Raw genomic sequence first — 14,414 nt, 5'->3', positions numbered from 1 at the left:
AAACTCAAAAGTTTCTGAAGACAAATGTAAGTGTACCGCAGTCTTTCAGTTTTATTTATCTATGAGTAATTTACCCCACCTAAACTGCTTTTTGAGAATATCGGAAAACTCACCAGTTACCAGTTACCAGTTAACATTTTATAGATTAAATTGTAAAGTCCATTCTGTTTCTGGTTGCTGTAGAAATAGAGATGTAATCATATTTTTAAAAATACAACTATGAAGATAAAAAAAATTGAAAGAATAGTTAAAAGTCTCTAGTAACACCAGTAATCAAACTAATAAGGTTTAATTACAAATATTGACAAATATATTTTGGATGATTTATTATAAAACAGGGTGGGAATATAACTACAAACCTACAAGGTATATGATATCTCAGTTTTTCCCCTAGAAGAAATCCATCCGTATAGTCCACAGTGTTTATTCTCGATACTTAGAATAACATAACTCTGGTAACTGAAAACAATGCACATTAGTATAATAAATTATTAATCTATCCTCAAAAGGATCATGTTTGGTCTGTTTGGGCTGATTTTTGATGTGAAAGAAACACTTCTGGAAATCTTGAATGTAATCGTATAATGAAGAACAGAGCTATGTACTTTTTCTAAGAAGTATTTTTGCTTGGTGCAAAATTATTTTAGGAATGGGGAACTATGTCTTTCACTGTTAGGAATTAATTTGGAACAACCCATTTTAAAGAGTAGCAGAAAAAAAAAACATTAAGAAAAAATATATCTGCTTCACTCATTATAGACGATCAGCTGAAACTGAATCCAAATTGTTCTAATGGATGAATTACACACACACACACACACACAAAAAAAAAAGTTCTTGAAAAAACTCACAATTAATTGACATTTATGGTCATTGCTGGTGTATTTTATAAACAGTTAATTTAAAGCAATAATGTATGTGAGAAGGAGAAATATAATTACTTTTAAGTTTTAGCATAAATGGATATGTAGGATTTAATTATATATTGAAATGTCCTGCTTTAGTATGCAGCCACCACAGCAGTAGCGCTCTGCATCTGCTGCCCCCTCTGGTTACTATCAGTGTTGCAGCTAATGAGTCTGCGCATGCGCGGTAGGAGTGCGGGCGCAGTTTGTACCGTGGTTTCGGTTGAGCATTCTTGGCAACGTCTCGCTCGGAGAACAGGCTGCAGACTGACGGTGAACCAACGACTGTTCCCCCCCGACGTCCAGAGAGTTGTGATTAACGGACTAACAGAACACACCGGAGCGGGTTTTAGGTAAGGTTTTCATTGTCTCTGCGGCTTTCTTTGGCTTCTTTTAGCTGAACTGCGGCAAATATTCTTAGGAGCTGAAAAGTGACGAGAGAACTGAACGTTAGCGAGCAGGGCAAACACCGAGCGGCGGCAGCTGAGCCAACCAACTTCAGTCATCTTCTCTACTACCGCTCAGCCGTTTGTCCCCCAGTCTAACCTGGAGGCTGGTACCCCAGCTCCGAGTTCTACCTCAACCTATGAGTTCCCGAGGAGCTTCAAATCTACCGCTACCCGCGATAATTTATTTACTACAAAATACTCCACAACCTCTCTGATCATTCATGATCCAGTGCGCATGCTCTCTGGGGTTCTATAGAATTCGGGTTTGTAGTTTTTCTGCGCATGAATTAATCACAGTTGCGAGGGCCAGTGGAAAATGGTAAAAAAACTACAAGTTCCAGACAATGGAGCTTTGTTTGGGAGCGAGGCTAGGCTGCTAAGTTAGCCTGGAAACAAGCTTTAAATTTCGAGTAGTTGCACCGCAATGGGAAGTTGTGCTGGTTGGAGACTCGCTTCGCTGCGCGGAGCATGACAAATGTTTGGGCTGCTGGGTTTAAGCGGTTGTTTGCGGCTACGGTTCGTCATGAGGGGGCGTGCAACACGTTTTAATTGTTGTAGTAAAAGCAGGACTGTAGGAGCTCCTCTGCGTGTGTGGACACGCACCGTCGGTTCACCTGTCGGAAGACCTGTGTCAGTTTGATCAGGATTTGCAAACGCATTGTTGCACAGGTGTGTTTGTGTATACACCGGCTGAATGGGGGAAGATGATGCGTGTCTTTGCTATTGAAATCCTATGTGTTGCTGCTTCTGCTGTATTTCCCAGCCTTCGGGAAATGGCACCTTGAGCATTAGGATGTGGATTCCTGAGAGCAGCAGAGCATGGCTGCACTGTGCATTTTCTTGGCACCATTTACTCTGTTTACCTTCCAAAAAAGATTATCCTAAAAAAAAAAAAAAAAGGTGACTATGATGTTCAGGTTACTTGGCTTGGGAATGTTTCTGATTAATCACGTGAGCAGCATTACAAATTAGTGTTTGTGTGCAGTGGGTATAACCTAGATTTCACGTCTAGTGTGGAACTCAGCTGGTTCTGCACATTGTAAATCCAATAGAGGAGTGTTGTTGATGGATCACTGCAGAAGTTCATGCAGTTTCCATATCCAACTTCTATTGCTTTTGCAGGTATGCTAACACAATATTCAAAAGTTGCATGTGAAAACAATCTGTTTCATCTGACAGCAATAAAAGAACTTATGCCAAGATGATTTATGTAGGTCAAAAATTATGCTGTAAGCCTGTTGAGTGCTAGAATACTGGAGTAATTTATTTCCCTCAATTTAAGTTGGATACCTGAAAAATTGTGACTCAAAATTACAAAAGAAAAAAAAATGCTTAGCTTAAAAATATTTTAGCTCTTGTCTTTACAAATTTTGCTGGATAATGAATTATTGTAACAAATGATTGAGACCATCTTCAAGTAATATAATGGTAAAACCATAATGATGCAAGAACACATTCTCAACAAACTTTCGAATCTAATATTCATTTAACACTCAAACTGATAGACATTTTAAATATCCACAATAAACAAACAAAACAACAGAAACGGTAAATAAAATGAATTACGAAGTCTCTGTAATCAACATTTTCCTTCAAAAAAGGGCCAGTTGAGACCAATGCACCACACTGATGACCGGTTTTGGTAGAAAAAGAGAGCAAGAGAAAAGAGAAAAATGATAAATCATGCAAATGGAAATTATTGAGCGGTTTTAATATATCATGCAATTATATTATTGATTTATTACTTATTGTGACAGGCCTACTTGTCATAAAACATTCAACAAGCAGTGCTTGATGAATGTTGGGTCCTTTTGAATAAATGTCCAATAATTTATTTTGTAATGGTACTTTCATTGAGCCAGAAGGTTGCGTTTGTTGTTTCACCATTGAATCCACTGTTAACGTCAGTGTTGGATGTTTAAATTGACAATATAGTGGTAACTAACAGTCATTATTTTAAATGGATGATGCTGGGAAATCACATGATGGTGATATTATTGTTAAATACTGCAGTGGTGAAATCAGATGGGATAAATACCCATTTTCTTCACTTGTCTCGTTCTCTCTGTGACCTTTTGCTGCAATCAGCTTCCTGCTGCAGTGATACTCCAGCTAACAACTACTGTATTCAAAACTAGGGCTGTGTGATAGGAAAAAATCCAACATATGATAATATTGATGAGTGTTGCGTTAACGGTACAAGTTATTAATAATCAGATAATTATTAAAAAGTGTTGATGTCTGTCTGCTTCAGGATTCATGACCTCTGATAATGGGCAATCTGTCAAGCTTCTTGGAGTTGGAAATCAATATTTCAATAAAACACAAGGTTTTATTGGAAAAGCAACTTCTGGCCAGCATATGCTGTTTTGGAAATGAAGCGACTTGGGTTGTAGTTTCTCAATGACTTGACTAAATTTACTTTCTAAAAAAAAAAGAAAATCTTAAAAACAAGTGTCATCAAATACATTATAGCCAAATAGAATTTGAATTCATGTTACTGAAAGTGTTAGCTAATATAATTGTAGTCCATGCAGTTCTTTACAATGTGCTTATTGTGTTCTGTGACACATATATATTTTCCTGCCCTGTTATATCTATTTGTACAATAATTTCAGTTTTATTGAAATTATTGCGCTGAGGTTTTCAGACATATAAAGCCTTTGGCTACTAACTTATTTTCCGTCTATCTTTGTAATGCTATACCTGTCTGCCAAAGCAAGGTCCCATAAACTTATTGTTGGGAAAACTGCTGTGAAACGTGGTATCAGTTGTTGCTCAAGCATGTCCAAGCATGCTTTTTGATTACTTGTTATAAACAACAGGAATTTTTGATAAACATCTTGCAAAACTGCTGGATCTGATATAATTAAAAAATGTCCTGAGGATTGTTTGAAAACATACTGCAGTTGTGTTTAAGTCTAGATCTTCACAGAACCTTCGGCATCTGTTATGGCTTTTAAAAAATATAGATGTGATGGGCTTATTTATTCTACCCTTCATTTTAAGGTTATTTTAACCTTTTAAAAACTCTTCTAGTTTCTTTTAGAGGTTCAGGAAATTAGTGGGGGCACACTTCTCGATTATATGTTGGCGTGGGGGGCTGGTCACACTCACTGTAATATCACAAAAAAAGACAAATCTTCAAAAAAAATATCAATGACTTGATCCAATTAACACAAGGAAGCTCAGCCACAAATAGATAATTTTCTACCAACTGCTGTTATGTAATCAACTGAATATAACTGGATATGTACTGAATTGGGTTTCCCCGTTTCTGTCTCAGGATGACTGATTTGTTGTGAAGTGGCTGTATGAAAATAATCACAACTTAACTGAATTATCTTAACATTATAAGTAATCTTTATGTAGTAGTACTGGTACAGAAATTTATTGTCCTCAAGGGGCAATTGGATTATAAGTCATATTAACTGATAATACATTTCCACTGTTGACACTGGAAAAAAACGACCCAATTGCTGCTATTGCTTCTGCTTCAGTTAAACACCAGCAGTCACACTAATTTAATTCAAATTTCTCCATTCTGCTTCACTTCATTGTCAGTTGTTCTAAATGTAACATCTCCCCAGTTTTGTAATCCCTGTATGCTACACATTCTTCATCTTGGTGTGATACATTATCTGAGCTAATCTGGACTATTTTCATAGCTTCGACCTGATGTCACTGGGTATGGTATAGCGCCTCCAGCAGTCATCTTGTAGTCGTCTCCACCGGGTGCCAGATAACAGTTGCTTATGATCTGGGATCAGTCTGAACATCTCATATTTTCTGCTACTTAGTTTGGTGTTTCATTGCAAGCAGCTGCAGGAACAAAGAACACTGTCTTCAAAGGGAGCTGGATGTGGGCCACCTGAGTGATTTCGCCTGTAAACATTCGTTTGAATCACCATGTTGTATCTCCGCACGAATGATTCAGTTGCTGATCTCTTTCCTCTTTTTCTTTGTTCTTGAAAAATCATTTTGGAGAACTTACTTGCAGGCTTTTTTTTATTTATTTTTTTTAGTATTTTTTTTTTAGTGATGACCACCTTTTGAGGAAAACAGAAATCTTACCACCGGTGTCCCTTGTAACAATTTCACTAATGCGTCAAAAGCTGTGCTTTTGGCACCTGCGGGTTTTTGATTCCCAGCTGCGACACCTTGGCAGCCCTTCTGCTGTTTGTAATATCATCCCTCGCCAGGCTTCCAGTTAATCCTTTTACGCATCCTTTCGTTAAATAAAGGTTAATATAAAAGAAAGTGTGCGCTTCCAGAATGCTGGGGAACAAACACATGCACTCACACACCATTCATCATGATCATGGATGTGTCCTGATAGGTCAGAGTGGGAGGACAAACCGTTAGAGCATGGATACCATCTGCTCTGTGTCAAGGTCCACGCTTGCGCCCCAGTGTGTTTGCATAAATGTATGTTTTAAGGAGACAGGCATGTAAAACTGTCTTAAAATTCCCCTTTTTTCCTCAAGTGTTATTGAATAACCTGAATATTACATGCTACTTGGACTCTGCTCATATCGAGCTGCATTTTAAACTGGTCTCCCCAATTCTTCCTCATAAATTAACAGGTTAGACCAGCATTGACAGTTACTCCACAAACTATCACACCTGTCATTACAGCTTTCTCCTAGCTGGGCTGAAATGCTGTTAGGACATTAACTGACTCCGGCCAGCAGGTGTTTCTGCTTGATTACAGATGTAATTCTTTGTGCTTTTATCGGAAAATGGGAAATGAGGTGAAGTTATGGTTCAGACCAGGCAACCCCTATTTATGTTTGGTCAAAAAAAAAAAGCCACTACGACATATTTTGGATCCATATACAAAATTGCCTAAAACTGGACAAAGTATTGGCAATAAATGAAATCCTTTCTGAGAGCATTAAAATGTATAATTTAGATTTATAATCTGCTAGTATTTTTATTTTTGTCTTGTAAAAGTATTCATACTGCTTGAATTTTTTTCACATTTGCTTTATTGCCAGCACACATATTTTATTGGGATGTTTTGTGATAGACCAATGCAAAGTAATGGATGAGTGTAGAAAAACATTGACTGACGGAGTGTTTTGGAGTTTGTCCATCAGCTTTGTGCATACAGGTACATCCTTTGCAAAGTAACTCAGTCGGATTGGATGGAGGCTGTAGGCACAGAATTTTGTTTGGATCTTGGCTGGGCCATTCTAACACATCAGCATGCTTTCTTCTATACATTGTAGCTCTGACTGCATGTTTGGGATTATTGTCTTAATGGAACATTTTTCATAACTTTGGTTATGCTAAAAAAAAATTCAACATCTTTATCCCTAACCTGCCTGATGTATTTCTTAGTCTTTATGCTGCCTGTTCACTAGTGGGTGTTTTCACACATGATAGTCCAGTGGACTCTGTTAGATTGGGTACCAAAATTGCAACATTTGTTACATTTTCAGCTGGTGTAGTTTGTTTTCACACTGTGTCTAACAAACCAAACCATTGAAGGAAACGACGAGAAAACCTCTGAAGAAGACACTGAGTGCAACTTCCTTCTTCGCGACATGTAAAGAAAAATGGAGAGGCATCAGATTTTAGCAGTTGTAGGACTGCTTGCATCCACATATGAACCACATCAGTGGTCACTTCAACCAAAAAGATACCTAGGTTTTGAGGATGACCAGAGTTCACTGTTTTGATCCACATCAGAGTTCAATTGCTTGTTGAACAAGTGATTGAACTCTGATTTTCGAACTGGATTTTCGTTTGGGAAAATCCAGTTCCCAAACAAACTGGATTTTCTAGGCAAGCAAACTAGAGTTTGATTAAAGCAGGTTAAACAGGGCTGGTGTGAATGCACCCTAACAGACCCGAGAGGCCTTCACAGACAATACGGGGATGAAATTACATGTAGATTGAAACTTTCTACTGGCTTGGTGACTTTATTTAATTTTACTTTTATGTAGGGGTATCAGAATAAAGAGGGCTGGTTTTTATTAAAGTTTTTCTAAAACCTTGGGTCGTTTTCTTTCCTCTCTAAAAAAATATGTGGTAAACTGTATTGGTTTAGAACATAAAATCCCAATAAAGTATTAGGTTTGTGTTATTAAAGAGGTACAATATGAAAAGGGGATTTAAAATCTTTTCCAAGGTACTGTATGAATCAGTAGCAAAGCAGTAATGAATAAGGACCCCAGGCATATGTAAATCACAACATATTACTTTTGTTTAAACAGCATTTGTCTGTCTAACCAGGCAGTTTGAGGGTACCAGGACCAATCATGTGGGCGAAAGCAAGCATCCGTACAGAGAGAACAGAAAACTACATTTTATTTGGTAATTATGCAAGGCAGTGCATGTTTATGTAACACTGTGATTCATTGGAGATGTGCATATAAAATGTTTCTTTGCAGGGAATCAAAATCTTACCTGGCAGGTATGGACTTCTCAATTCTGGCTAATCTGGCTACAAAGCACCCTGGTGAAGTTTTCTTTTATTAAAATCGTGGCCGCTGTGCTGTGGTGAACATTAGAAATGTGGTTAAACCAGCTCCTTTGTGTTCAGTTAACTCATTTTATAGATATGTGTCATGCCCATGTGTTAGACGGAGTGCAGGTGTACAAGATGAAATAGCATTATGTAATCGGTGTTGCAGTCCCTTCCCCCTCACTCTGTCTTATGAATTTTCTTCCCTCGAGGATCTTATCCATAAGTCAGTATTAATGACTGTGTCAAGAGGTCAGATTTACAGAAACAGAGGGACACAATGCTCTCTGAAATGAAGCTCTGTTTTATGGGCTTTGTTGAGGTATAAAACATTTGATAGGTAGGCAGTCGGACATTTGAGCCCGTCTTGTTTTTTCTGCCCCCTCAGTTTCTCTCAAGGTGTTGTTTACAATCACAGTCTTGCTCTTATGGAAACAGTTAAATTTCTGACTTGTAGTCCTGCATGTAGCCACCTGAAAAAGTATTGTATTTAACTGGTTTGACTATCAGACTATCTCTATCTCAGCACAGGCTAAGAACCAGACTCCATCTTTCTTTCTCTCTGCTCCTCTGTGCTGCTAGATATGTTTGACCGGAGTAAATATAGCCTGTTGGTTTTAGCTAGAGGATAAACACAGATGTTGAGGACGCTTTGCCTTGCCACAGGTTGGCCAGTTTCCTACCAGCGCTGACCGCTGGTAGGAACACATCGAGAAGAGAAGCCTCATCGTCCATCCGCACACCCTTTAACAGTGTTACTGGAGTTAACGCAAAGCTTTTAACAAGATTAGACATACACTTGACTACAAAGTATTGCCCTGACAACATGGGGTATGTGTACTGATTTCACCAGACCTGTGGTGGCATCTGTTTAGGTGTTTTTATTAGTTGTTGTTTATTGCTGATACCCACCGAAGAAAGCACTGTTTGTTTTCTGAATGCTTCAGAAAAACAAACTGCTGGTTGATGCATTTATAGACCAAAAATGCTGGTAGTTCTTAATACTCATGCTCTTAATGAACAGAAGATTTACATCAGCTTTTGACCATCTGATTTCCAATCACACCTAATCCAGGGAAAATTGACCAAAATCTATACTCTATTTGCTTTTTGCTTTGTGTTTTATTTTTACCAATATCTTTATATTGGAGATTGTTGTCTCCAATGTAAGGAGACAACAATGAATTAGACATCTTGAATTAGACGGTTCAAGATGTCTAATTGTTTTCATGTCCTTTCATTCCCTTTCTGTTGCTAAAGAATCCATCTGCGTGTTGTTCTCTGGAGAAAGTTTGCGCCTGGACAAAAGTATCCCAAGTCGAAGATTTTGTTTTCTTGTAGGATTTTACAGTCAAACTTATGGATCTTCTCAATTTAGTGTTTTCGTATGTGGTGGCAATGTGAATTAACCATTTGCTTCTTTCAAACATGCAGCTTATTGGCTAAAAACAATTGGGGTGGTTTCTTCAATACTTCAACTGCTATATTTTGCCAAAAAAAAAGAAAAGAAAATCACAATTTTCTCAAAATGTATGATTTTTAATTAAAAAAAAAAAAATTATCTTTTTTTTTTTCTCCGTTTCTGCTCTGGTGACTTGTTCCTGGTTTTGTCGTGGCACAACACATATAATTACACTAGTATTCTTAGATGTTGTTTTGGCCCCTTTTCTCTTCCACATGTGTCTCTTTATAAAACACTGTTATGTTATTGTGTAGAACAATTGGTTAGGATACTTGAAATGATTTTAAGTCTTTAGTCTTGTTACGTCAGTGAACAAACTTTTTCCCATAAAATGTTCAGATGTGCATCCCTTGCTCATGGCTCTTAGAAAGACAGCTGGCACCTTTCTGGGTTATGTTTCTGTTCAAACAGCCTTCTTGTTTTGGGTCTTGGAGGATTTGTCTGGTGTTTTAAGAGGAAGTGTGTGTTGTTACACCTGCTTCGTAGTCGTCCCCAATTGAGATTTTACTCATGGGAATAACAGGTGTTGTGTTTCCACAAAGAGCTCTATCATGCACTAGCATGGGAGAAATGCTCTACAAACAGGAAATCCTTCCTGGCAGGATAAAGAAGCAGCTGATAATGTTTCCGTCTGTTTATTATGGACTGAGAGAATTAAATTAACCCACTTTCGCACATTTACGCCTGAGCTTGACCATCACAAACGCTTCTCGAGTTCACCTGTCGGGGTTTACTGCTATTTTTCGCTCTCGTAACACTAACTAAATGCAAGTAAGACCCTAAAGGGAAGTGTTTGACTGATTTGAGACTTTAAACATTTTTCATATGTATGCATGTTCAGAATGGTGAAGACTCTTGTCAGTTTTTTGCCTATGTATTAATAAATTACAAATTACAAAAAAATTACAAATGATAATATTGTTTTTTTTTTAGACTATTTTCAAGTAATGTAATGGTACTGACAAAATGATGCAAAAATTGTTGAAGATCAATAAGCTTTAAATTCTAGTGAACTTTTAACATGGAACTGGAAGATATTTTAAATATCTAAAATAAACAAATCAACAAATAAAATGAATTATGACGTCTCTGTAAATAAAATGTCCTTTAAAAAAGGGCTAGTTGAGACCAAACTGAAGAATTTAGTTTTGTTATAAAAAGAGAGAAAAGAGAATCATGCAAATGGAAATTATTGAGCTCTTTTGAATTTATGACATGATTAATTGATTTATTGCGTATTGTGACAGGCGTAATTTCAAATAGGCGTGGGCTATTTACTGGTATGGAAGTATATGTAACAGCTTTTAAAATTATGGGTTTTAGAACGGGTTAAGCTTTGCTTTATACATTTCAAAGGTTTAAGGATCTGACTCGCTGATCCGGCCTTTCCTGACTGATACTCACTTTTGGTTTCCTTTATTACTTGACGGTTCCAATCTTGGCAGACACGCTTTTGTCTCTTTTTTGAAGAGTATTAAACTCAAATGGAATAAATATGATGGAGACAAAATTTTTAAAAGCCTGAATGATTATCCCTATTACTTCTAATTTAAGCAGCTGCTTGTTTTGTTTGTGCATAAAATCTAACTCAATAACATTAAAACTGTAACAACACATGTCTTTTTTACATCATTAGGGATACTTGTATTTATTTATTTATTTATTTAAAATAAATGCAGTTATGTCATTTTTTTATTTAATTTGGGCAGGATTCACCATGTAGCTATGTTTACTGGAAATTATAGTACGATGACAATTGTAGTGGATAGACAAGACCAAGTTAAAGACTCAAAAAAGTAAATACTTCTCAGCTGGAAATAAACATGATTAAACATTAAACTTGTTCTAAATGAGCAGTCAAAACAAGTAGCGAGTGAAAAAGTTTAAAAGCCCATCATCTCAGGGGAAAATTACTAAATAAACATAACACTGTAATTATTCAGCCCACTAAACACACTCTTAAAACGGCAAGGTTTCGGTGAGTGTAGCTCACCCTTTTGTCTGTGTTTCTAATTGACCATGTTTGCTGGCATTCTTCATTGCTTCCCTCACTGCCTACCGGAGAGGTCAAGCTGTCAGACAGGAAGCGAGCGCGTTCCATAGCGTGCGTGTTTGCCGGAGATGAGTGTTGACGTGAGTCAGTCAGTCATTAACCATCGGGGAAAGAAGCGGCCGTACACCGCTGTCCACATCTGTCACGAAGACAAATGACCAGCTCACTGGAGATGAGTAATCTCCCTCTTTTCAAGATCAGAAAAATGTCAGAGAGTTTGTCTTCAGCGCGCAGCTGAGATCCTGAAGGTTTTCTTTGTCCATGCATTGTTGAAATACTTGCTGAGCTCATTGTAGTTTCCGGTGAGGAACCGTGCCTTCATCAGCATGTTGAAAGTAAAGGGCGTAACACCAGCGGAAAACTTGTGGCTGGATTTGCACGTTTTCAATTTTTTCTCTTACGACAGGATCCCTTGCTCTTACGAACATGTCCATCTGTCTAAAAAATTATTTAAGTGTTCCAGCCTCCTCCGTTGTATTAAAAGTAAATATTTTTCTTCATTTTGATACATGTATGCTTGAACCAACATACATTCCTGCAAGCATACTGGATGTTCATGCTTGCAAGGTCTCCCTTGAGTGCTTCCCTCTGTCTTAAAATGTCAAGTTATTAGTGCTTACTGTAGGCGCATTGTTTTAATGCTAATTGAGTGTAGCATGTGGTCATTCCACAAATACTTCCTCCCCAGTTTAGTATGGTACTGTATCAAAATATGTGTTGTTCTTTCTCCTTCCCGTGCTCATTTCCAAATCAGATTTGGAGGGAGGCTATTTAGCGGGTTATTTCCAGACGAGTTCATTTGATCTGGCCTGCTCAGAGATGGTCTGGAATGCTAATTTGTTTATAATGCTGATGAGACAGAGCGGGGGAGATAGTAGATTAGTTCTGAGAGCAACACAAAGGGATTTCTTACAAAGAACAAATGTGGAGCTGTTTGTTTTGAAGTGTGTTATTTTATTCGATATGTGTATGACTGTCTGATCTCAGCTTGATTGATGTGTACTGTTGTAAATTTGCCTTCAGAAAAAAACATGAAGTTATAGACTTTTGTTATAATACCTACCAGCATGTACGCCGATCAGCTATTTTGTGCTGCACTGTTCAAGTTTTGGAAGTGAATCAGCAGCAATTAACTAGAACTGCAACTGTTATTATTTTAGCAATTGATTATTGCGATGATTAATCAAATAAAAATTTAGCACATTCTTCAGATTTTTTCATTTAACAACTTAAGCCTTTTTAAATATAATATTTAAACATTTTTCAACTGAAATATACATCTGTGGTGAAGCTTAATTTAGCAAAATATCTTATTGGCATTTTAGACATGAATCTCTTAACAGTGGTGGTCATAAGGATATAGTTGATGTAGAAGTAAATGTTATTTTCATCAAACAGAATGGTCATACCTTTTATGGTTTTAAGCCGTTTTGTTGACCCTGAGCAGACTGAAAATTGTTTGCTTTAATATGTCGTTTTATTATATGTACCTGTTGTATTAGTAATACAGTAATTGGCATAAATGGCGGTGTACGGTTTAACTCGATAAATAAAATAAATAAATAAAAACACTATTTTTAATTATCAATGACAGATTTGGAGAGAGATCAGTCTGTAAAAGAGCGCCCTGAGCTAAATTAACACAACTCCAAACAGCACTAGCAACAACATAAGAATTTTACAGATCACAACTAAATTGTCAAATCAAACGTCTCTATGTAATAACTGCTTTGGCAAAACAGAAAAACAATTACGTCTGTTGTTGATTCAATAATATATTGTAAGGTATTATGCCTACAATAATTTTGTCATTTATTTCAATTTTTTATTATTCCGAAAGAGATGCATGTGGAGCATAGCTTTCACATGATGAGATTTGTTGGAAAGTTGATCTTCAAGCCAACTGTCTAAAAGTGCAATAACGACTGTTTTCCTTTAACATCAAGCTAAAAACCTTGAAGAGGTCAGTAGAACGTGGCTACACAGTCCACACTGAGTGCTAAATGCTCCTGTGTCTCAGGGGCCTGATGTCTACACCATCAGTTGTTGGCGTTAACAAATTGCTGAAGCAGCAGTTTTTTTCCCAATAAACTGTTTGTGCTTTTTTTTTTTTTTCTTTTTTCCCCCCCACATGTTTTCTGTCTAACGTTTATGCAGCGTGGCTTGTTAACCGTTTGTAGGTGGCGGCCAGGGAGCAGAGGAGGGCAGATGGAGGCGAGAGAGGTTTGGGTGTTTCTTCACAGACCTTAGAGGCTGTTATCATCGTGGGAGACGGATGGGCTGATAACTCACAGGGAGTGAAACGGCCTAATGAGAAGAGGGAGAGGAGCGCAGATACAGGGAAGGGCTGAAAGGGAGGCTTGTTGGAAGAAGAAAGCCTGCTCATGTTCTCCCATTTCCTCCAGCACCTCCTTCAATTCATCCTGCCATTTTATCCCTCCTCCCTAGCCTCCCTGATTGACCTCTGCAGCTGAGCTCTGATTAAAAGAGCTCTCGTTCGCTGTGTCAGGCGAGGCTTCACGTGTGAAATAGTAATGATGACCAAAAAAACATCAAAACAAAACAAATTAGAAAGTGAGCAACTATTTAGAAAGATATGATGCATCACCCCCTGAGAGAGAGAGAGAGACGAGAGCCTTGGAGATGGAGGGAGGTTGCACTACGTGTGAGTCTGTGGAGGAAATCAACGTGGTTGTCTCTGGAGAGGAAGTGTGTGGACGATCTCTTCTTGCTTTAATGAATGGGATTCAGAGAAGAAGGACAAAAACACAGTAGAGGATGGAGACTGAGAATTATTTAGTCTCTGTGGGTCAGCTACCTGGTGGCTGAATGTGTTTGTAAAGTCGCTGTTATCAACCATCGCTGAAACTGACTTGACCCACTTTGCTGCCCAAAGGCGAGCGCCCTCATCACCCCTCTTCCACCCTGTTCCAGACATGCACTTAGACAACCAGACATGAACTCTGCTTCTCTCAACTGAAAACATCTCTACGCACACATGGCTGCATCCATTAAAACACATCCTGCTTATAACTACTTTCTCCTTTGATACATCAGGATATTTTGACTT

The 14,414-nt window shown here is 37.8% G+C and overlaps 1 protein-coding gene across 2 annotated transcripts in view; it reads left to right on the top strand.

The window, feature by feature from the left end:
* The first annotated feature begins 1,098 nt into the window (after positions 1-1,098).
* sipa1l3 (signal-induced proliferation-associated 1 like 3) overlaps positions 1,099-14,414 on the top strand; it is a 76,356-nt gene continuing 63,040 nt past the window's right edge. For both annotated transcript variants that reach the window (XM_007549475.2, XM_007549474.2), the window contains exon 1: positions 1,099-1,258. The gene's annotated coding sequence lies outside the window, so the exon portion shown is untranslated. The remainder of the gene's footprint in view (positions 1,259-14,414) is intronic.

This window comes from Poecilia formosa, unplaced genomic scaffold (assembly GCF_000485575.1).
Source record: "Poecilia formosa unplaced genomic scaffold, Poecilia_formosa-5.1.2 Scaffold31, whole genome shotgun sequence".
Lineage (NCBI taxonomy): Eukaryota > Metazoa > Chordata > Actinopteri > Cyprinodontiformes > Poeciliidae > Poecilia > Poecilia formosa.
The sequence above is the reverse complement of the archived record's forward strand: the minus strand, read 5'-3'. Positions and strand labels throughout refer to the sequence as shown.